The 22,183-nt window shown below is 41.7% G+C and overlaps 1 protein-coding gene across 6 annotated transcripts in view; it reads left to right on the top strand.

Moving 5' to 3' along the window:
* The window catches only part of ZNF827 (zinc finger protein 827), a 189,104-nt gene that overhangs the window by 123,777 nt on the left and 43,144 nt on the right, over positions 1-22,183 (top strand). The gene's annotated exons all lie outside the window — the stretch shown is intronic.

Raw genomic sequence — 22,183 nt, 5'->3', positions numbered from 1 at the left:
CAACAGCCAGGAAACTTTCAGCTCCCGGAAACTGAGAGAATTGCAGAAGCTCTCGGTGGCCTCTGCACCCATCCATTTGTCCAGGAGAAACACACAAGGCCGTGTGTTCGCAGAAAGGGCTCACAGCAGGGTGGTTGGCTGGGAATTCCCACAAGAGTAAAGTCCAGGGTCCCCCTCACATGCAAGGAACCCATGTCATGGATGCAGACGGCTGCAGAGCTGAGCGTTTTTCATTTCAGAAAGAGCCGAGTTGCATCTTCTGAGACTGGCTCGTGGTTGTTGGAAGTGGTTCGTGACAAACCATGGGGAAGAAGCCACTCTTTGTCATTCTTTAGTCTTGTGGTGGCAGATCTATTTCTCCTCATCTCCAAAGGGTCCCGGTACCTGCAGGCTTGTTAGCCTCTCAGGGCTATTCAAACGCCATAAATAACATGCTTACACAAAAACATATTACATAATACCTGGTTCTAGAGGGGGAAAGAAATTCTGCTTAGTTGATGTCTTCATTCTCAAACAGGGGCTATTTGAACTACTGTTTACTTCCCACAGTGTCATTTTGAATAGCTATCTCCCCGGTCCCCAAATTATCACCCTGCTGTTAAGTTGATGGATTGTGACTTTCTAATGTCAAAATAACTGCCTAGGAATTGCCTGTCAGAGTGCTGTGACCCATACAGCTAGCATCCTGTGATGTATATACAAGCCCTGCATTGCTGGCTTAACGTTTGGCTTGGCTATGTTTTAAGAAGGGTTTATTAGTCAAGTTACAGCTAGACCTCAAAGAGTAATATGTTTAACTGTGTGTGGTGTGTTGAGGGGGAAGTGGAGAGCTTCCTGTGATTTGCTTGACAGACTTTTATTACAAATTAGATAAACTCTCACACTTTAAAAAAGTTAACTCTTTTTGAGGGGAAGAATCAGCAACACTTGGGTTTTAAAAATGCAAATCCACATTCTGAGGGATAGCCCATCTCTGCTCTTGAAAGAGACTTTCTTTAGGCAGAGGATAAGCAAAATGACTATATTTAAATTTTGCCAAAACAGACCATTAAAAGCGGGCCTTTTGTAAAATATGCTGTAGACATGGAGTTAAAATTAAAAAAATAAAAATGGTAAAGACAGCCTGGTGACCACAAAGTTCTCAGTATCTGCTTTGAATGATATGCTTTGCTTCATATGAGGTATGTGTCATATCTCTTTGAAGATGTGCTTTGTAAGAAAAGACCTTGATAATTTGGACTAATTGTAGAGAAAACCAATCTAAACAAAGGATTTTGCAGTATGGAGACTTTTCAAGAAAACGTGTCTTTGACATCTGGACAGTGATAAGCGGCCATTGTACGCCGCCTACTTGAGCTCCCCAATCCCTTACCCACAGTTCTGAAATGAACAATTTTTTGAATAAGTTGTTTGGTGGCAAAACCTAATGGAAGGCTATTTATAGCCTTTATGTATTATGCCAAGGGTGAAATTCATACATTTTGTTGCAGAAATATCAATGTGCTTGATGATGAAGGCCCAGTGGAGTGTAACATAAAATCATGTCTTATGTACCACATTATCACCCAGAAATCAGAAGAAGTGTGAATCCCAAAATGTGTCAGACCTCAGAGGTCTCAGATAGATATCATAAACCTACGTTTATTCTGGGACTTTGATAAGTGCAGTGCTGGGAACAAAGAAATTTTGAAGCTACAGTTAAAGATCTTAAGATTCTAGGGTATAAGAATCATAAATTCCTGTAGAAAATAGAAGGAGTTGCCCAGTGGAGATGCTCTAGTACCAGGATAGCATTGTTAATGAAGGCCTGTTGTTGTGGTTCAGTCGGTCAGTTGTGTCCGGCTCTGCAATCCCATGGACTGTAGCACCCCAGGCTTCCCTGTCCTTCATTATCAACCTGAGTTTGCTCAAACTCATATCCATAGGGTCGATGAAGCCATCCAACCATCTCATCCTCTGTTGCCCGCTTCTACCCTCTATCTTTCCCAGCATCAGGGTCTTAAGGGCTGTTCATATCACGTGGTCAAAGTATTGGAGCTTCGGCTTCAGCATCAGTCCTTCCAGTGAATATTCAGGGTTGATTTCCTTTAGGATGGACTGGTTTGCTCTCCTTGCAGTCCAAAGGACCCTCAAGAGTCTAATGAAGGCCTGGATTGAGAAAGGAAAGAGGGGGATAGGACAGGCAGGCAACAAGCTAGTCGACTAGTTTGGAAGACTGGTTAGCTTTGTTGTAAGTATGTTGAATTAAGGACTGATGGTGACTGAGCAGAAATGGGGAAGCCAGGAAGGAGAAAGCCTGCTTTAGTGACTAGGCAGAAGATCATTGGTTGCTAGTATATAAATAAGAGCCTCAGCATCCTTAGACACCTTCTCTTGGGTAATTTAAAATATTAAATTACCATTTTAAGTTACCATTAAAATATTATTTCTATTCTTTCTTTACTTAGCAAACTTCTCGCCACAGATCATGCAAAGATAAACGTCAGCCTGGAGAATGATCTCAGATTCTCAATTAGTGGAGACCATAATTAATGAGGTTTAATGTGCCTAGTCCAGATCCAAGAAAGCCCTTTGCAAATGCTGAAACCCCCTGGCTTTCACTCAACAATATATATTGGCATGTATTTAGATACCTCTATCAATGGAATGAAAAGACGTCTCCCAGACGCCTTTGGAGCGAGACCACGGGGCAGGGGAGTGTATCACAAGAGAGGATCATTTAAGGTCTGGAGCTCCAGGCCGAAGGGGTACAAGCAGTAAGTGGTGCTTGTGCTTCAGCCCCGTGGAGAACGCAGCAAGCGGTGTGGGAGAAAGCAAAGTGGGGAGAGATGGCAGCACCGTGGATCGTGGGGAACTCGAGAATAGCACAGTTAACTAGGCATTTGCCTCCGGCAGATGGTCTCTGAGACACACAGCTGCCACCATCCCAGAGAAATAGAATAAACACAGAGCTGCATGGTGTCCTGGCCCTGGTGGTTGCCACTATTTCTAGACTGACTTTCCTGAGAACCGAAGAAAGCTCACGAGCCAAGACCTAACATTTTTACTTGCTGCGAACATCTTAAGCAGAGGTAACACCAGGAATCCGTAATAAAACAATAAGTTAAAAGCTGCTGTCCCCTTCTGCTGGAGGGATGGGAGGACAAAATATCTTCCTGAAGGCTGTGAATAGATGACTGAGTCCACCCTGGGCAGTGCTGTGGCTGATGGGGATTATACAAAAGAGATAAAAGAGATTTCCGATTGTGACGGAGATAAAATTACAGACTGTGCATAATTTAATGTACTTTGTCTAATTGTTAGTTGTCTCTCTTTGTAAAAGATTTACAGTAATAGAGGAAAGATTCTGAGGTCCGGGTTGGGGGCGGGCATGAAGGGCAGATCTGTTTAAGGAGTAGCCTCAGAACCACTGTACCTGCAGCTCTGTCTGCTTTCCCATCCTCTTTCTGAAGCAAAGGCTATTAGAAGGATTTACATCCCAGCACTGCTTTTCAGCAATGTGGAGCTTCAGTTCTGTTTTATTATGGTTTTGAAGTCACAGTATGTGTGCTGTGTATTAAGCCACAAAACAAAAACACAAGCAGAGCGGGTGCAAAGGAAAATGCAGGTCTCCATGGAATTCTTGCACTGTGTTAGGAGTCACCGATGCTTCTGTTTGTTATTTCGAATGGAGCTTGGAGTCAGACACTGCAAAACATATCAGCAGTTGTATTTGTCAATCCCTTCCCCCACTATTTGCTAACTTGCCTTTGAAAAAAGAAACTCTTTCTTCTGGTTGTTGGTTATATCATCCAAACAAGCAGTAAAGAACACGGGCAAATCTAGTTCAAGACTGGATATGCCAATCAGGTTTGATGTTAAATAAAAAGATGGATTTGGAATGGTCTGCCTTGTCCCCCGGCCAATTCTTGATCCATTTTCCTCTTTCTGTTCTGCTCATCAATCTAATACAAGTTGTACCGTGTCATATGTAATTTTCTGAAATCTAAATTAATGGTGCCTTGCATTAGAATGCCACCAGCAACTAAGTGATGGCCTGCCATGCTACTGGCCAGATAGGAAGGACCTCTCAGGGAGTGGGTTAAAAGATATGTATGTTAAGATTTCCTAACTCCTTTCTCGAGAGAGAGACATACCAAGCTTTTCTGGATTACAGCAAAGTGTTTTCTTCAATCCCTTTTCAAACAAAGCAGATTCTTTTAAAATTCACACTAAGTCATGGACAAACAGTAGAACATGGGGTGTTGTTGGTGTGTATCATTTTGGGGCTTAAGCTCCTTTTTGATTAAACAAATTTGTCCTGTACAGAGGAAGAAGTTAATGGTTATCAAGGACCTGCTAAATTGTCAGGCCCAGGATCTGTGTCCTCTCATTTAATTTTGAAAACAACCCATTGAGACATAGGCATGGTGCGCTCAGCCGTGTCTGACTCTCTGTAACTGCATGGACTGTAGCCCACCAGGCTCCTCTGTCCATGGGATTCTCCAGGCAAGAATACTGGAGAGGGTTGCCATTCCCTTCTCTGGGAGATCTTCCCAACCCAGGGATCGAATCTGCGTCTCCTGTGTCTCCTATATTGGCAGGCAGATTCTTTACAACCACACTACTTGGGAATCCCTGAGACACAGGAATTAAGCTGAACTTACAGATAACTAAATGGAGGTTCAGAGAGATTTCATACCATTCCTCCTGTTTTATTGAGATGTAATTGACAGGTTAAGAGGCACAACCTAATGATTTTATATATATGTGTGTGTGTGTGTATATATATATATATATTTATATATATATATATTGCAGAATGAACCCCACAATAAGCCTAGTTAACAGCCATCACTTCATTGTTACAAACTTTTTTTCTTGTGACTGAGAACCTTTCAAATATGCAATACAGTATTGCTAACTATAGTCACCATGTTGTACAGTACATCCCCAGAACTTGTTTATCTTACAACTGGAAGTTTGTATCTTTTGCGGAGAGATTATGGGTTTTGTGGGTTCAGTTCTAGGCCACCACAATAAAGCAGATAGCACCATAAGGTGAGTCACACAAATTTTTTGGTTTCTTGGTGTATATAAAAGTTACATTTATACCATGCTGTAGTCTATTAAATATGCAGTAGCATTATTTCTAAAAGATAGTATGAGGGTAGTGGTGGTTTAGTTGCTAAGTTGTGTCCAGCTCCTTGTGACCCCATAGACTGAGGCCACTAGGCTCCTCTGTCCTTGGGATTCTCCAGGCAAGAATACTGGAGTGGGTTGCCATTTCCTCCTCCAGGGAATCTTTCCAACCCAGCGATCAAACCTGAGTCTCCTGCACTGGCAGGTGGATTCTTTACTGTCTGAGCCACTAGAGAAACCATTAAAAAAAAAAAAAAAAAAAAAACAGTATACATACCTTATTTAAAAGATTATTGCTAAAAAATGCTATCATGTGACAATGCAAAGTTGCCACAAACCTTCAATTTGTTTTAAAAAAAAACTGGAATCTGTGAAGCACAATAAAGCGAGATATACCTGTAATTATCTGTTCAAGGTCATCCAGTTGGTGAGCGGCAGCCCCAGAACTCCACGGTGCATCTTCTCCCTTGCTGCCCTGTCAGTCTGCCTCCTAAGTCAGATAACACGTCCCCAGCAGTGAGCACAGGAGCACGCCTCTCCAGTGTTTGCCCACACACACTCCCAGTTGACACGTGAAGGATGGCTCTCTTTTAGTCAGGAATAAAAAGTGGTCCTTTAAATAAGATACTTCAAAGCAGTGACAAGATAAGAATGTACTGTTTGTTACTATGGTTCTAATTTTGTCCTCTTCTTTTCCACTTCTTTTCTTTCTTCCTATAATACTTTGGTAATCAGTATCACTTCAAGTGTTTCTTTTGGTCAAGAAACATAAAGAAACAATATTTCTTTTCAGTAATCTTTCATGGATGGTCTGAGCTATAGGAAATAGTTTTGTGAAACTGGGTTAAAACCTTCTGGTTAAATAAAACACAGCACTGAAATGAGTTGTGATCTGGTCAGGGACGCAAAAGAAAAAGTTCTCAACTGGGAATCAGAATCCTAACTAAGGTTCCAGTAGAAAGAGAATATAGGAGCTTCAAGCTTCTTTCACGTCCCTTTTTTTTTTTTTCAAAAATCCTGCCACATGTGGTGGAACTGTAACTTCAGCTCAGGTTCCTTTATTTTTCTTTGTAGAGCCAAAACTATATGCTGGTCCAGGGGAACATCAGTCTAGTCAACTAGAAATTCTACCACTTCTGCTAAGAGTTGGGAAAGGAACAAGTGTTTGAACATAATTCTTGAAAGACAGTATTGGGGGTGGTAGTGACTGAGAAGGGGGCACAAGAGGAGCTTCTGGGAAGCTGGTTGTTTTATTTCTTGATCTGACTGCTGTTTACATGATAGGTAGTTTTGTGAAAATTCATCAGGCTGTGTACTTATGACTGTGTCTGGGTGTGTTAGGGCTAACTGGCTTATTCACAGATAGATGGGTCTCGATGCCACGTGGCCACCTCCACACCATCAGTAGGAGTATGCCTTCACTTCAGAGACGTGAAAGTGTGATGATGCCAGCTGCCTTCAGTCAGACCACTTTTAGTTTATAGGAATATCTCTATTTGTCACATAAAATGTTTCAAGGTGGGAAACTGTTCTGTGCGGCTTATAGAATCTCATTGATGTACTTGCGATGAGCTACGTAGTCTGTCCAGCTGTTTACTAGAGGGAGAAGTTTTTGTTGTTCCGGGACGTCCTGATCCAGATAACGTTGCCTGTGTGCTAAGTCGATTCAGTCGTGTCTGACTCCTTGCGAGTCTATGGACTGTAGCCCACCAGGTCCTCTGTCCATGGGATTCTCCAGGCAGGAATACTGGAGTGGATTGCCATTCCCTCTCCACAGGATTTTCCTGACCCAGGGTTCGAACCCACACCTCTTACATCTCCGGCATTGGCAGGCAGGTTCTTTACCGCTAGCACCACCTGGGAAGTCTACATTTTTGAGACTAAGAACAATGTGTGCACACTTAGCCCTGGTTGCCCCTGACTAGCCTAGTTTGGTCTCGGGAGAAGGCGATGGCACCCCACTCCCGTACTCTTGCCTGGAAACTCCCATGGACGGAGGAGCCTGTAGGCTGCAGTCCATGGGGTCGCTAGGAGTCAGACACGACTGAGCGACTTCTCTTCCACTTTTCAGTTTCATGCATTGGAGAAGGAACTGGCAACCCACTCCAGTGTTCTTGCCTGGAGAATCCCAGGGACGGGGGAGCCTGGTGGGCTGCCGTCTATGGGGTCGCACAGAGTCGGACATGACTGAAGCGACTTAGCAGCCTAATTTGGTCTTAGAGTGTAGATGAATTCCAAAGAGGAGCTGTTGACTCCACTGAAGTTTTTTTTTGCAGTGAAAGGTCTTGCTTTAACCACAGTCAGCTGTGTGTCCAAGTTAATCTTCTCAAAAATATAACTAATCAATCTCAGCAGACCAGCAGTTGTGGTGTTCACATATGAAGGGGAAGCTCCCTTTTTTTGAGGGGGGTAACCTTTCCAAAGGAAAAACTTATTTCCAGCTTCAGTGCCTCACCTGAGCTGTGTATGGAAGCCACAAAGACAGAGGAGAAAAAAAAAAAAACACTGGTTTTTGGGCCAAATCCCTTTATCTTTGCCCAGATGGCACGAGGGTTGAGTCACTTGGTATTGAAGATAATCATCAACACTTTTGTGTTTGTACTTTGTGGGAAATGGTGACATACAAAAGCCCTTTTAAAAGCCCAGTTTTCATTTTGTAAATGATTTCATATATAAGGGATAGCATACAACATTTATCTTTCTGTGTATGACCTACTTCACTTGGCATGATAATCTCTAGGTCCATCCATATTGCTGCTAATGGCATTCTTTCTTTCTTTTTCTTTTTTTTGTTAATGACTAATTAAACAAGCTTGTGGTTACCAGGGAAGGAAGGGGCGGGAGGGATAAATTAGGAGTCTGGGATTAGCAGAAACGAACTACTGTATATAAAACAGAAAAACAACAAGGACTTACCGTATAGCACAGGGAACTATATTCAATATCTTATAATAAACTATCACAAGTTTATTACATGGGAAAGAAAAAAACCCAGTTTAAGAACTTTTATTTCTCAGGTACAGCTTTTCCCCTGGGGCTGTGAACACTTTGGCCCTGGCCTCGTATCTCCCTGTGAGCAGAGCATAAAATTTTCTGCATGCCATTTATAAGACCGATGCAGTGCCCATGGTTGTGTTTTTAGTTTTTGCAAAGACTATTGAGATGCTTGGAGAGTGAATAGTGCTGTAAAAGGTCAAATCCTCGCGTATGTGTAACGGACGATGGAGAGTATTTGTTTGAAAATTGCCGTGTGGTGACCCTGGCTTCAGTTTGGGACGGGCTAATTCAATCTACAAGGCCTTTTCTGTATATACAATACATTCTTCCATTCCTTTGCTATCAAAAATACATATTCTCATTTCATGCAATTTCTTCTTTGTGTTTATTCCTTTGCATGGCAGCAACTGCCCTCCAGTAACCAGGGTAGAAAAAAAGAAAAGCCATTCCACTTGCAAACTAGACTATCTATTTTTCATTTAAACGGATCCATCCTATATTCCCACATGCAGGCCAAATGGGGACCTCGCCGTGGTAAGAGACGCCCCCCTCCCCCCGCCCCACGTCACGCCACAGCCATTTCTCCCTGCAGTTGTTGGAGTGACAGTTAGGGGCTTTATTTGGGGGCCGTTCTCTCTGATGCAGTGTGTTTCCTTTAGCAGAGTTCTTACCATTTCTGTTCTCAATTTATCGTCCAGGAAAGAAAGGTGTGAGCTAGAAGCACAGAGGTATGGGTAGTCTTTGCATTGATTGGCCCCATGAAATCCAGGCCCCACAGCCTCTCTCTCATGTTCTATTGAGACATCCCACCTAGGGGTTCTTGCAAGTTCTTTAGACTCAACAGGTCCCCAGTTAAATGTATCGTTTTTCCTCCCCTCCGTCCCTCCCCTCCCCAAATGATACGAATGGATGAAAACCCTCTTCTCTGTCTTCTTTCCTAGCCTAGAGAGTAGCATCACCATCTTCCCATGGGACAAACCACGGGAGGTTTAAGGTTAAACACCATTTGTTCAGCTTCCTCCAGAAGCAGATCCTGACACAGATATTTGTGCAAGAATTTTCTTTTAAGGCAGCGAGACCAGGAGACCCTGGGAGAGGGATGTGGAAGCCAGTCAGGGAAAGGAAGACACCCAGCACCGCGTTCCTTCTCAGACAGGTTTCCTGGGTGGACCACCCGGAGATTCTTGTCTGAGGGGACTCTGGGAAGTTGTGGAGGACACACCTCAGGGCTTTTCTTCCTGAGGGGCTGAGAGAGCTGGGATTCACGCTGCTCCAGGGAGAGTCAGCTCCCCAGCACCCTGGTCTCAACCACACAGGAGGGCAGAGTAGACTCCCGGGGCCAGAGGAAGCCCCGCGGGTGCTGAAGTGGTGAAGCCTGGGTGATGGCGGGGAGGGGAGGCGGGAACGGCAGCATTTGCTGCGTCATCTTCTGTTATTGCCTCTTTTCCACCCTCCATTTCCAGCCAGTTACCCTGTCTTCCCACAGTGATTCTTCCTCCTCCATTTCTCCTAAACAAGTATTTTCCTTTCTATCCCAAATGCCAGTAACCTTATTCACGCCTCCCATCATGAGTCCTCTGGGTTACAGCAGTGACCTCTGGCTGGTCTTCTGTCCTCCCATCCTGCGGCCATAAGGCATATCTCTTCATATCTCTTCATCTCACTGTCCACCCTGGTGGCTTCCCATTGCTCTCAGGATAAAGTCTAACTGATACTTGCAAGTCTCTCCCTATACGCTGTTTTTTGTTTGTTTGTTTTTTAATAGTCTCAGAAGGCACTGGCGACCCACTCCAGTACTCTTGCCTGGAAATCCCATGGACGGAGGAGCCTGGTAGGCTGCAGTCCATGGGGTCGCTAGGAGTCGGACATGACTGAGTGACTTCACTTTCACTTCTCACTTTCATGCATTGGAGAAGGAAATGGCAACCCTCTCCAGTGTTCTTGCCTGGAGAATCTCAGGGACGGGGGAGCTTGGTGGGCTGCCGTCTATGGGGTAGCACAGAGTCGGACACAACTGAAGCGACTTAGCAGCAGTAGCAGCAGCAGCAGCATTCTTTGGAAATCATTCCCTTCCACTCCAAAACTGGATTAGGTGCCACTTCCTTCGGTCTCCTTGGATATTTAGAATTTCCTGTTTAATCATCAGCCTTCTACCCTTGGCAGTAAACTCCCTGGTGGGCATAGGCTGACCTGTTGACCACGACATCACCCAGAAGCCACCACCAAGTGTAACTGCTCATCAATCTTGGATGAAAGCATAGCACTGAAAAATTCTGTTGTTTGTAGAGCCAGTGTTAAATGTTCTAAAGAGAGATCCGATAAGACTTTGATTATGACACAGATCTGTTTTTGGCTGTAGGTTAAAATGGACCCCTTTATAGATGTAAGATATGCAATATAGCTTTTTTCAAATCTGTTTGGTTTCTCTTGCTAATGTGGGTGACTACTCTGACATAATTCTCTTCTTAGAATTAAACAGTTAAGCTTGACAGGAGAAAGATTGTAGGGTCTTTGTGTTCCTTTTTTCGCCTTAGATATAGATCTGACTGCCACTAAAGAAACTCTGGAGCAGCATTTCTGAGAGCAGAGAGTGGAAGATGGAGGTCCAAGAACACTCAATGGTTTGATGTGAAAGGCTAACACTGGAATTAATGTGAAACTCCAATACTGATTTTCATGTGTAATAATAAAATTTCCCAGGCATAAAATTCCCTATGTCATTAGTCTCACAAAGCTTGAAATTATTTCAGATAGAATTGTTGTCTCATCCATGTGCCAACTGCTTTATCAGATCAGCCTCTCTTTTCGAGTTAATTTTTTTATTGAGAGACAGTGTTATATTTTGATTCAAATAAGGCAGAAGTTCACATAGGAGTCTCTCATTCATACTAATGGGAAACTTTGTGTGAAGTCAGATTTGAATTCAGGCCTGAAGCCCTTTGGAATGTGGGCAGCCCAAGGAAAGGAAATATATTTTTTTGCAAATTATTAAAAAGTGATCCATGGCTTTTTCCTCTTGCTTAGGAAATGTCCTGCGAGTTTTCTGATGTTTCCTCAATTGTTTCTTACACCTGAAGAGAGAAACAGTTTTCCACCGCTGTCAGGCTACACCCCTCCGTAGTCTTACACCTGCCTCCACACCTTTGCAAAAATCAGCTGAGATGTGCCCCCTGGAGGTGGAGATCCCCTCACCCACCCACCCACCCGCTTCTCCCTGCCACACACACACACACAGCCTTTCTGCCCTCAGTTACTTGTCTCCTCCTAGGCTTCCCTGGTGGTTCAGACAGTAAAGAATCTGCCTATAATGCAAGAGACCACTAGGTTCAATCCCTGGGTCAGGAAGACCCCCCTGGAGACAGAAATGGCTACCTACTCTAGTATTCTTGCCTGGAGAACTCCATGGACAGAGGAGCGTAGTGGGCTCTAGCCCATGGGGTTGCAAAGAGTCAGACACAACTGATCGACTAAAACTTTTCCAATTTCTAGACACTGTATTAAAAGCAGAGACATTACTTTGCCAACAAAGGTCCACATAGTCAAAGCTCTGGTTTTTCCAGTAGTCATGTATGGATGTGAGAGTTGGACCATAAAGAAGAATGAGCACCGAAGAATTGATGCTTTTGAACTGTGGTGTTGGAGAAGACTCTTGAGAGTCCCTTGGACTGCAAGGAGATCAAACCCCTCAATCCTAAAGGAAATCAATCCTGAATATTCATTGGAAGGATTGATGCTAAAGCTGAAGCTCCAATATTTTGGCTACCTGATGCGAAGATCTGACTCATTGGAAAAGACCCTAATACTGGGAAAGATCGAAGGCAGGAAGAGAAGAGGCCGACAGAGGGAGAGATGGTTGGATGGCATCATCGACTCAATGGACATGAGTTTAAGCAAGTTCCGGGAGATGGTGAAGGCAGGGAAGCCTGTGTGCTGCAGTCCATGGGGTTGCAAAGAATTGGACATGATTGAGCAACTGAGCAACAGCAAAGTGCTTTGCATTCTGTCTCATCCCTATCTTTTCCTTCTCCTTTTCTATTGTGAGCCGCTGTGGAACTTACATGAGGCAAGTTTTACTTTAAATAATCTACTAAACACATCAATAAGAAATGTATTCTCTATGTTAATAAGAAATGCATTCTCTATGTTACAGAGAAATACAGTGTTCCCTGTTATTTTACGAACTTGGACCCTGATGTGCCATTCTGAGACTTTCATCTACCAACAGACTTGAACAAGTAGCACTAAGGCATATGGACAAGGGTGTGCTTTTGGCATAAAGATCTGAAAACAAATCAGGTGTCCACAGGCAGAGAACTGGTGAAATTCACCATAGGATATTTGATGGAAAATGCCACAGCCATTAAAAAAGGATGAAGGAGATCTTTTAAAATTTAATTTGAAAAGGTGTCTAAGATACATTGTTAGATTTTAAAAAGCTAGCTACAGGCAACATGATTGACACAGTCTCGGTTGTGTTTTTCTTAAGGAAAGACGTGGTACGCTTCATGTACACATGGTATGCGTGCATATGTGGACATAGTCTCCCTCCCCACGTATGAACTCTGAACAGTGATGAGTTACCACGAGGAGTGAAAATAACTGAGATTGGGAGAAGAGGGATAGTGAGAGGCGTGCTTTCATTTTCAATTTATATCTTTTGTTCCATTTTTTAGCATTAATTTATAATTTTTTAAGGTTAAAAAAAGTAAAGAGAGATACTTATGTATTCAAATCACTTTTTTTTAAGAATTTATTGTTTACACGTATGATGGCTTGGATCCCTAATACTGTCTCGATTAAATGAACTCAGAAAAATGCACATAAAGCAGTGATTCTTAGCCATCTTTCCTTGGTGAGCTCCCCTAGCAAGATGCCAGAGTTAATCGAGCGTTTCATACAGTTCATGAGGATATAAATCAGGTTACAAATCTTGGTGCATACATGGTCTGTAAACATGTGTGTGTATAGGGGAAAATTCAGGAAGGATAGATGTAGAAATGTTCATTGTCATCTCAGGGTTATTAAACTTTCAAATGACTTTTACTTATATTTTATGGACTTTTGCTTCTGCAGTAAGCATGCATTATTTTTATCATCAGACACATCATTTGAACAAAGGTGAATCTGTGTTGTTTGTTCTGGTACTGAACACTTGACGCCGCTTGGAAGTTTTTATGGTGAAGATAACGCCTGGAGCTTTGGACAAGGCAATCAGCGTCAACAGAACCACATTTAAGTGGGATCCCAGAAGAAAACGGTAGATCTACTGAACTGAACAGAGATACTTTCAGCTGGAAGAGATGAACATGTTGGGGAAAATCTTGTAAGGGATGTTTGGAACACAGAACCTATCCTAAGATGTCAGAGTACTTCAGACAAAGGGATGCCACCCAGTCTCATGTCTTGCCCTGATTGGCACCTTAGGCATTCATGATTTTCTCATCTTCTATGACATGCACCCTTGGGTACCTTCTTCCCATCCAGGGCTTTCCAGTCAAAATGACTCATCGGTCTCAAGATTTGAGTTTCCTGCCTTAAGTATCCAGAGATGAGTCCTTCTGATGAGTTGCTACTCTTTTAACTTGAATGGAATTAGGCTTAGGGATGTTTAGTTAGAAGATTCGTGAATGGATGAGTCCCAGGAAAGGGAATGGTGAGGTTATCAAGGAAATGAGCTCTATAATAGGAATGGGAAACAGAATAATTAGGGAGTCAGGTAGCCCAGGGGTAGAATGATTTAAAAAAATAAAAAAGACTAGGTCCAAACTCTGGTTGTCAGTCTTTGCTAGAGTATGGAGGCAGGAATTAATGGGTGATGTGGATTTTAGGTAACTATTTTGTCTTAAAGGCAAGATGACTCATACAAATTACTTTTTTTGCTCACTAATTTTGTATGTACTGTGTAGGTACTTGCCAAAAGAAAAGCAGGGGAAAATTTTACTCAGGAAAAAAAAAAAGTGTACTCTTGCAAATGCTTTTAACATGTAGGCATGCTTTCGGTATGTGAAAGTTATTTTTGACACTATTTTTGGCCAAATTGTTTTTCATTTTTATGAAAAATGTTAATTTTTAAAGCACTCCGGTCTATCTCCCAACTGTTACTTTTATCACTCGAAAATGTGGTATTTTAAAAATATCATCGCTGGTGTCATACTAAGACTTGCCTTGGATTACAAGCCTTTCATAGTAATTAATGTCTTTTTTTTTTTTAAAGGCATTTGGACATGAAAAAGGAATAAAATGAAAGGTCACCAAAATGTTCATAGCAGTTGTCTTTGGGTAATGATGGGAACTGTCATGGTTTGGGGGTTTTTTCCCCATTTGTCTGTGTTCTTCTAGTTTTCTATAATGAGCATGGAACGCTTATTAAAAAAAATCAAATTTATTAGAGTGAGTAAGTTGTTAAGGGAGGAAGGTAAGATTCATAATGCTTTGAGCTGCATCATAATATTCTCGTGGTTGCATACAAAGTTCCCAAACATCTCGTGTTACAATGAACAAATACTGGCAGAGTCATTTCAAAAATTTTAAGTTACATATCCTGTAAGTTATTAACAAGGAACTATAAAATCTTCCTATGAAATAGAAATATGGCCATAGTCTTTATATGTACATATTTCAGTTTGGCTACATACTAAGCTCACTTAAGGAATGATTGGAAGTTTGAGGCTGGTTACTTATTTTTAACCGTGCAAGGGAGGTTAATGAATTAAATTTATCTTAGAGCACCAGCTGTTGGAGCAGTCTTATTCAACTGGGTTGTTGAAAATAGTGTGTAATGGAATGGCCCTTTGTTCTATTACACTGCCCTATCGGTCCCTAAGTGAATATCTAATATCTAAGTAAATGGTATTTTACTTATATCTAAATAAATATAAGTGAAGTCGCTCAGTCGTGTCCGACTCTGCGACCCCGTAGACTGTAGCGCACTGGGCTCCTCTGTCCATGGGTTTCTCCAGGCAAGAATACTGGAGTGGGTTGCTATTTCCTTCTCCAGGGGCATCTTCCTGACCCAGGGATCGAACCCAGGTCTCCCGCATTGCAGGCAGACACTTTAACCTCTGAGCGACCAGGGAAGAGGGTATCATTCACTTAGATACAATTAATAAAATAATAGCTGCTGATGGAGAATGTTTCCAGTAGTTTTATCAAGAAGTAGAATGAGCATTCACATTGTTGTTGCATCTTTTTAGTTTCCCAACAGAAGAGGTCAATTAGAAAAACAATTTTTGTGGCTACAGACAGATTCACCAGCCCTGAGATTATTTTCATTCTTCTCCATCAGTGTCAGAGGACGCTGAGATGCTATGAAATGGGGATTAAATATAAAAGGGCCTGAGTAGCATTAAGTATTTGATGAGCATCTGAGAAGCTATTAGGAGTTTTATGTATCCCTCAGGTGAAAAGAAAGTTTATTCATTCAACAAACATTTATGGAGCAGCCGTGATATACTGAGTACTTGTTTAGGTCCAGAGAATAGCAGTGAACAGAACAAGGTCCCTGTCATTATGGGGTTTACATTCTACAGAGGGAAACAGGTCATACACAAATAATTATATACACTCATATATATAGTAGCATTATTAAAATGTGTAACATTTTATGGAATATATAATTTTATTTCTATTCTATTTAATAACATCATGAAAAAACTAAACTGTTAGGTAAGGGGGGTTGGGAAGAGGCCATCAAAGGTAGGATGGTCAGAGAAAGTTTCCCTAAGAAGGTACAGTTCTGGGTAAAGGGAGCAGTTACTACAAGGCCCCGAGGTGAGTGTGGGCTTGGCTCTCGGAAGGGGCAGCAGGAAGAGAGGCGGCTGGAGGGGCGGCAGGGGGAGAGCCTACAGAGCCTGGAGGAGACTCGCTAGGTCTGGGCCTTTCCTGCAAGTATCTTGGGAACCACGGGAATGTTTTGAGCCAAGAAATGACAGAATCTCACTTCCATTTTAAAAAGTTAATCTGACTCACTCTTGTTTAATCTTTAAAGGCTTAATAAAGTCCCCTGAAAGGCTTAATGGAAACAGAGAGGCCCTGAATAATGATAGGAGAGTCAGAGAAAGTTAATTTGCTGGGTATCCTTTTGGATGAAGTCTGTGCATATTGCTGTTATAATTAATTAGTGGTGCTGAGCGTTGCCCAATATTTATCTCATTTAATTTTTCTTACTATTAAGTTATGAAAGAGGGATTATATCTCACTGGGAACTGTACTTAATATTTTGTAATAACCTGTAAGGAAAAGAATCTTGGAAAGAATATATATATGTATGTGTGTGTGTGTGTGAGATACAGATGCACACACATGGATAAAACTGAGTCACTGTACTGTATACCTGAAACTAACATGATATTGTAAATCAACTATACGTCAATAAAAAGTAATAATTAAAATTTTAAATGTTAATATAAAAAATAAAAAGAGGGTTAATATTTTGTTTTATTGTACCTAGTTCAATTTTTTTTTTTTTTCTTAATCAGTTAAAAATGACTATCAAGATAGCCAACTGAGTATTTATGGAGAAAAGTCTACAAAATTCAATAATAAAAAAGCTTGGAAAGTTACAGAATTTGAAACCATAATTTTTAAAACAAAATGACAAGACAAATCTATTATTTAGATTTTTTTATTATTTAGAATTCATTGTAGACAAGAGAGTGCCTTCATAAGAGAAGGGAATTTAGCTTCATCCAAGAATTTCTCCAGCATTATTTATAAAGAGCTATGTCAGGGAACTATGAATTCACCAATAAAACTGCAAATTACTCTAACAGACGCTCACAAAGCATGCCTAGAGGCTATTGTATATGCGTTTTTTGCCAGTTCTGCCATTGGGGACCTGATTTACAGTCGTAAAACCACTAATGATGGCTCTTTCCAAATGTTATACCAAATTATATTGTGTAAAACAATAACATTCGTTATTTACCACGGAACTCCTAAATATTTGTTACCTACATGCATTGGTGGTGGTGGTTTATCACTAAGTCGTGTCTGCCTCTTGTGACCGCGTGAACTATAGCCCCCCAGGCTCCTCTGTCCATGGGATTCTCCAGGCAAGAATACTGGAGTGGGTTGCCAATCCCTTCTCCAGGGGATCTTCCCAACCCAGGAATTAATAGGTCTCCTGCATTGCAGGCAGATTCTTTACTGACTGAGCTATGAGGGAAGCCAATCTTCGTGCATTACTGATGATCAGAAGAGGTCATATGTGCTTAGACGTAATATGATTTTTTTTTTTTGGAAAATTTTATTCATCTCTTTTGCTGCATCTGATCTTAGTTGCAGTAGGTGGGATTTTAAGTTGCTCTTTGTGGAGGTACTCGGGCTGTCTAATAGTGCAGCTCTGGCTCTGTAGTTTTGGCATGCAAGCTTAGTTACCCCATGGCATGTGGGATCTCAGTTCCCCAACCAGGGATCGAACCTGCGTCCCCAGCATTGGCAGACAGATTCTTCACCACTGGATTACCAGGGGTGTGGTGGGGGAGGGTGCCTTTCACCATTCATGGAAATAGCACTTAATAAGAAATTTATTAGACATACAACCAAGTACTAACCCATCAAAAACTCAGGTTCAAGATGACCTTCCAGCTAAATATGTACCTCTGCCCCCTGATTTCCAACAATCCTCAGTTGCTGAAATCCCCTTTTAACAATATTTTAATGTCATCTGTAATATCTTAGGAAATGGAGATTCTTCATAGACTTTTCAAGACTCTCATCCTGTAAATACATTGGCTAAAATTTTAAGTTCTTTCCAGCCACCAGAATAAAGCAGGGGGTTCTCTAGATTAGACCTGTTACCATATCATTTTTCAGCCAAGCCATTCAGAGCCCGTTTGCTGAGATAGGGAATGAGATAATATGACTCAGTGATAAAGAAGCAGCCCATTCCTTGCTGGCAAGCTGTGAGGTTGACTACTTAATATCAAGTTGGAGAGTGAGTCTGAATTAGTTTCCTGCAGGGGTGATGCAAGCTTCAGAATTCACTGGGGGAAGGGTTGGGGGTGGAGAAGGAGAAACCTTTATAAGCAGTCCATTTACATCCATTTTCACTCGTGAGTGAGTGTGTGTTCATTTTCTTTTGGTGTGTGAGAACAAAACTGGTCAAAAATCTCTAAAAGGGCTTTCCTATTTTGCTTTTCTTTGTTTTTTTAATTGAAGTATAGCTGTACCATATTAATGTGTAACTTACAGGTATACAGCATAGAGATTCACAAGTTTTAAAGGCTATATTCTGTTTATAGTTATTATAAAATATTGGGTATATTCCCTGTGTTTTATAATATATCTTTTTAGAATTTTTTATTTATTTTTAATTGAAGGATAATTGCCTTATAGTATTGCGGTGGTTTCTGCCAGACATCAGCATGTATCGGCTGTGGGTTAACCCATGTCCCCTCCCATGTGAACGTCCCTCCCACCTCCTCCCCATCAGGCCCCTCTAGGTTGTCTTGGTAGCTTATTTTACACCTAATAGTTTATGCCTCTTAATCCCCTCTCCACCTAGGTTGCCCCTCCACTCTGCCACTGGTAACATCTGTGAGTCTGCTTCTTTTTCTGTTATATTCACTAGTTTGTTGTATTTTTTAGATTCCACATAAACGTTAAATCATACAGTATTTGTCTTTCTCCGTATAACTTGCAGACTTTTCTATTTTAAAAAGAAATGTCCACTTAAGAAACTTTATAGTTAGAAAGTCCTTAATTGATTCATTGTTCCTAGCAATAGTGGCCTCTCTTCAGGGTAGCACATCATGTGTTAGAACAAAGAATAACAAAGAAAAATTAATTTGAGGAAATCTACATCCATTTTGAGAAACTGGGTTGTTTTTTGGGTTTTTTTTTTTTTGGTATGGTATCAATAACCCGACCAGGATGTTCTGTGTGCTTAGCACGGTGAATGCAGTTAAGTCATTTTCATTTTACCAGGGAGCTGGGATAAACCTGTAGTAAGACCTTTGGGAAATCACTACTGGCTCAAGGTAAATGATATTGCTGACTCTATTATGGTCTTGGAATCTTGGGGAGTCGTATATACTGTTTCATAAGGATTCTTTGATCAACTGGAGGAACTTCTCTCTTCTCGGAAGATGAGGACAGAGAAGTCTCATAAGTCAGCTTGTGCGGGTTGGCGTTCTCACGATGATGCTATTAACTCCTCTCAGATTAGGGCCATCGCACTTTCTAAAGCCTTTTGCAAACAGCTGGATTCCAACATGACCACCTTTATTTGCTCAATGGAAGAATGAGAGGGGTCCCAATGCTACCCTGCCAGCAAAGAAGTGATTTTCTTACCCTCTTGAAGATGGTAACCAGCTTGGGCTCTTTTTTTTTTCCCCCCCAAATTGCTCAGATGGGTAATATGAAAAAGATTTTTAAATAAAGCAATTGGGGCTTTTTTATTTATCATTCTTGGTTGTGCTGGGTCTCTTGCTCCTCGGGCTTTTCTCTAGTTGTGGCAAGCAGGGGCTGCTCGCTGGTTGCTGAGCGTGGACTTCTCATTGTGGTGCCCTCTCTTGTTGCCGAGCACGGGCTCTAGGACATGTCAGCTGGGCATGCCAGCTTCAGCAGCTTGGGCCCCCAGGCTCTGAAGTGCAGTCTTAGAAGTTGTGACGCACGGGCTTAGTTGCCCCACTGCCTGGGTTCCTCCTGTGTCAGGGATCGAACCTGTGTCTCCCACCTACATTGGCCGGTGGCCTCTTTACCACTGAGCCACCAGGGAAGCCCTCCAAAAAGCATTTAAAATCTGCACTAGGAGAAAGATAAGTTGCAGTCATTTTATGTAATGGTTTTGATAGACGTGGACTCTTAAAAATACCTTATCATAACAAAGTAGGTGAAACCACGTACTGAGTCGGTGACTTTCAAACTTTTGGACAAAAGCCCAGGGTAAATTTCATGTGTTTGTGTATGTATGTGTGTGTTAAACGACAGTGTAAAATACGGAGCGGTAGGTTGGTTGATGGATTAAGATAGGTAAATGAAACAGTCTTCACCATGTATTGTGTCTGATATTTTCTGCTGCTAAGTCACTTCAGTCATGTCCGACTCTGCAACCCTGTAGATGGCAGCCTATCAGGCTCCCCCGTCCCTGGGATTCTCCAGATAAGAACGCTGGAGTGGGTTGCCATCTCCTCCAATGCGTCAAAGTGAAAAGTGAAAGTGAAGTTGCCCAGTTGTGTCCGACTCCCCGTGACCCCATGGACTGCAGCCCACCAGGCTCTTCCGTCCATGGGAGTCTCCAGGCAAGAGTACTGGAGTGGGTCGCCATTGCTCTCTCCCTGATATTTTCTAGTCTACCCTATTTTATTTCACCTTTAAAAAAAAGTGCTGCTTGAGCCCAGTTCATTTCATGATCAGCCAGGTCACACCCAGCAATCTGATCATCACTGGGCTAACCGATAAGCGTACCTGGAGGGTAGGCTTTGAGTTCCCTGCTGGCAAACCCAAGAACTGTCAGCTTGGTGCCAACTGCTTTGGTCTTGACTCAGCAGGCTGGTTTGTGCCAAACGCTTTGCAGATCCAAACTCCCCTCCTATTGAGATGATTGAATCACCCCTGAACCAGACCTCTGAAGCTGTGCCCCGCTGTACTAAAAACAAACAAAACAGAAGAGGAACCAAACCTTTCCCAGAGCGGTCTCGCACTATTGGGGTTTGTATCTCAAGAGGAACGAGAAAGTAATGATGTTTTACATCTGAGTGAATGTCATGGAAGAACAAATGTCTCTAAATTGCTTTCCAAATATTTAAAATAATGGTAAAGTGAACCCACATAGGAGGAAAAAGAAGAAAAAAATTAATTCTGCATTTAGCCATTAACTGAATTGAATCATTGCAATCTGAAACTAGTCTTCAGTTTTGCGCCTTCTTGGGTGTAAGTAGCTTTGACAATGTCCAACCTTGATTCTTAGTCAGTGTATTAAACAGGGGTTGAATGAACCCCATCTTTCCAGTTTGTTGCTTCTAATTCCCATTGTCAAAAATAATCTCTTCCTATGAATAGAAGATCACCTTTCCTGCCTTTCCCCTCCACCATCCCCCTGCCCAGCACCACCACCAACATTAATGTTAATTTTAAAATGCTCAGATTGAAATAATCGAAGTTTTTCAGTTGCTGGAAATGATGGATTATAATAATCAGCTAAGCTTTTTAAAGCATGTGTATTAAAGGGAGAAAAAGATATGTCTTGGATTCTACCCACTCCAGGAATCAGCAAAGAGAGAATTCTCTCAGTTAAAACAAGGAAATTTCATCCCACCCTTGGGGTAGTACTTCTGCTCTGTTGATGACAATGAACATCAAATTGATTGGCTTCCCATGCCCTGACAATCATCAATTATGCCAAAGGTACTGGGTACCTTCCCAATGTGTGCAGTGATCTGAAAGAAATGTAAGGTGACAGCCTTTTCCTCACCTCACCCCCAAAGTCCCATCTCAGGAAGGTGACGGGCAGGACGTATTTTTTTACAGTGTGCTTACTCCCCACTCTCTTCAATGGGAAAGAAATTTTGAAGATATTATTTGCTTTGAATGAGTTGATCCCGTGGAACATAAGATATTTCCATTTGTCATCTATTGTGTAGCACCGGGAACTATACTCAATGTTTTGTAATAACCTATAAGGGAAAAGAATCTGAAAGAGAATAGATACAGGTGTATATATCTGAATCACTTTGCTGTACACCTGAAATTAACATTGTAAATCAAGTATACCCCAGTAAAAAATAAAATAAGTAGATTCATAATGCTAAGTAATGTGAAGGCTATCAGAGTAGAAGAACTTGCCTGATGGGGTTTAAAATGTTTACATATTTGAAGATAATAATTCTCACTTATTGCACATATATAGTATCCAAATGTCTGAAAATATAGTGCCAGAGATATAGAAAGGCTAAAGGAATTGAAAGTTTAATAGGGTAACGCTCTCTATTCTGAGAGGGTCAAATTTTCTTCTAACATTGGAGTTCCTACAAAAGAATCCTATTCAGACCGGGAAGATTTTTTTTAACTTCACATAGGCAATTATTTCCATCTTAACCTTGGATAGAGAAAGTTGGGCTAA

Source organism: Bos mutus, chromosome 17, assembly GCF_027580195.1.
Source record: "Bos mutus isolate GX-2022 chromosome 17, NWIPB_WYAK_1.1, whole genome shotgun sequence".
Taxonomy (NCBI): Eukaryota; Metazoa; Chordata; class Mammalia; order Artiodactyla; family Bovidae; genus Bos; species Bos mutus.
Note: the sequence above shows the minus strand (reverse complement) of the source record. Positions and strands in the feature narration are given on the sequence as shown.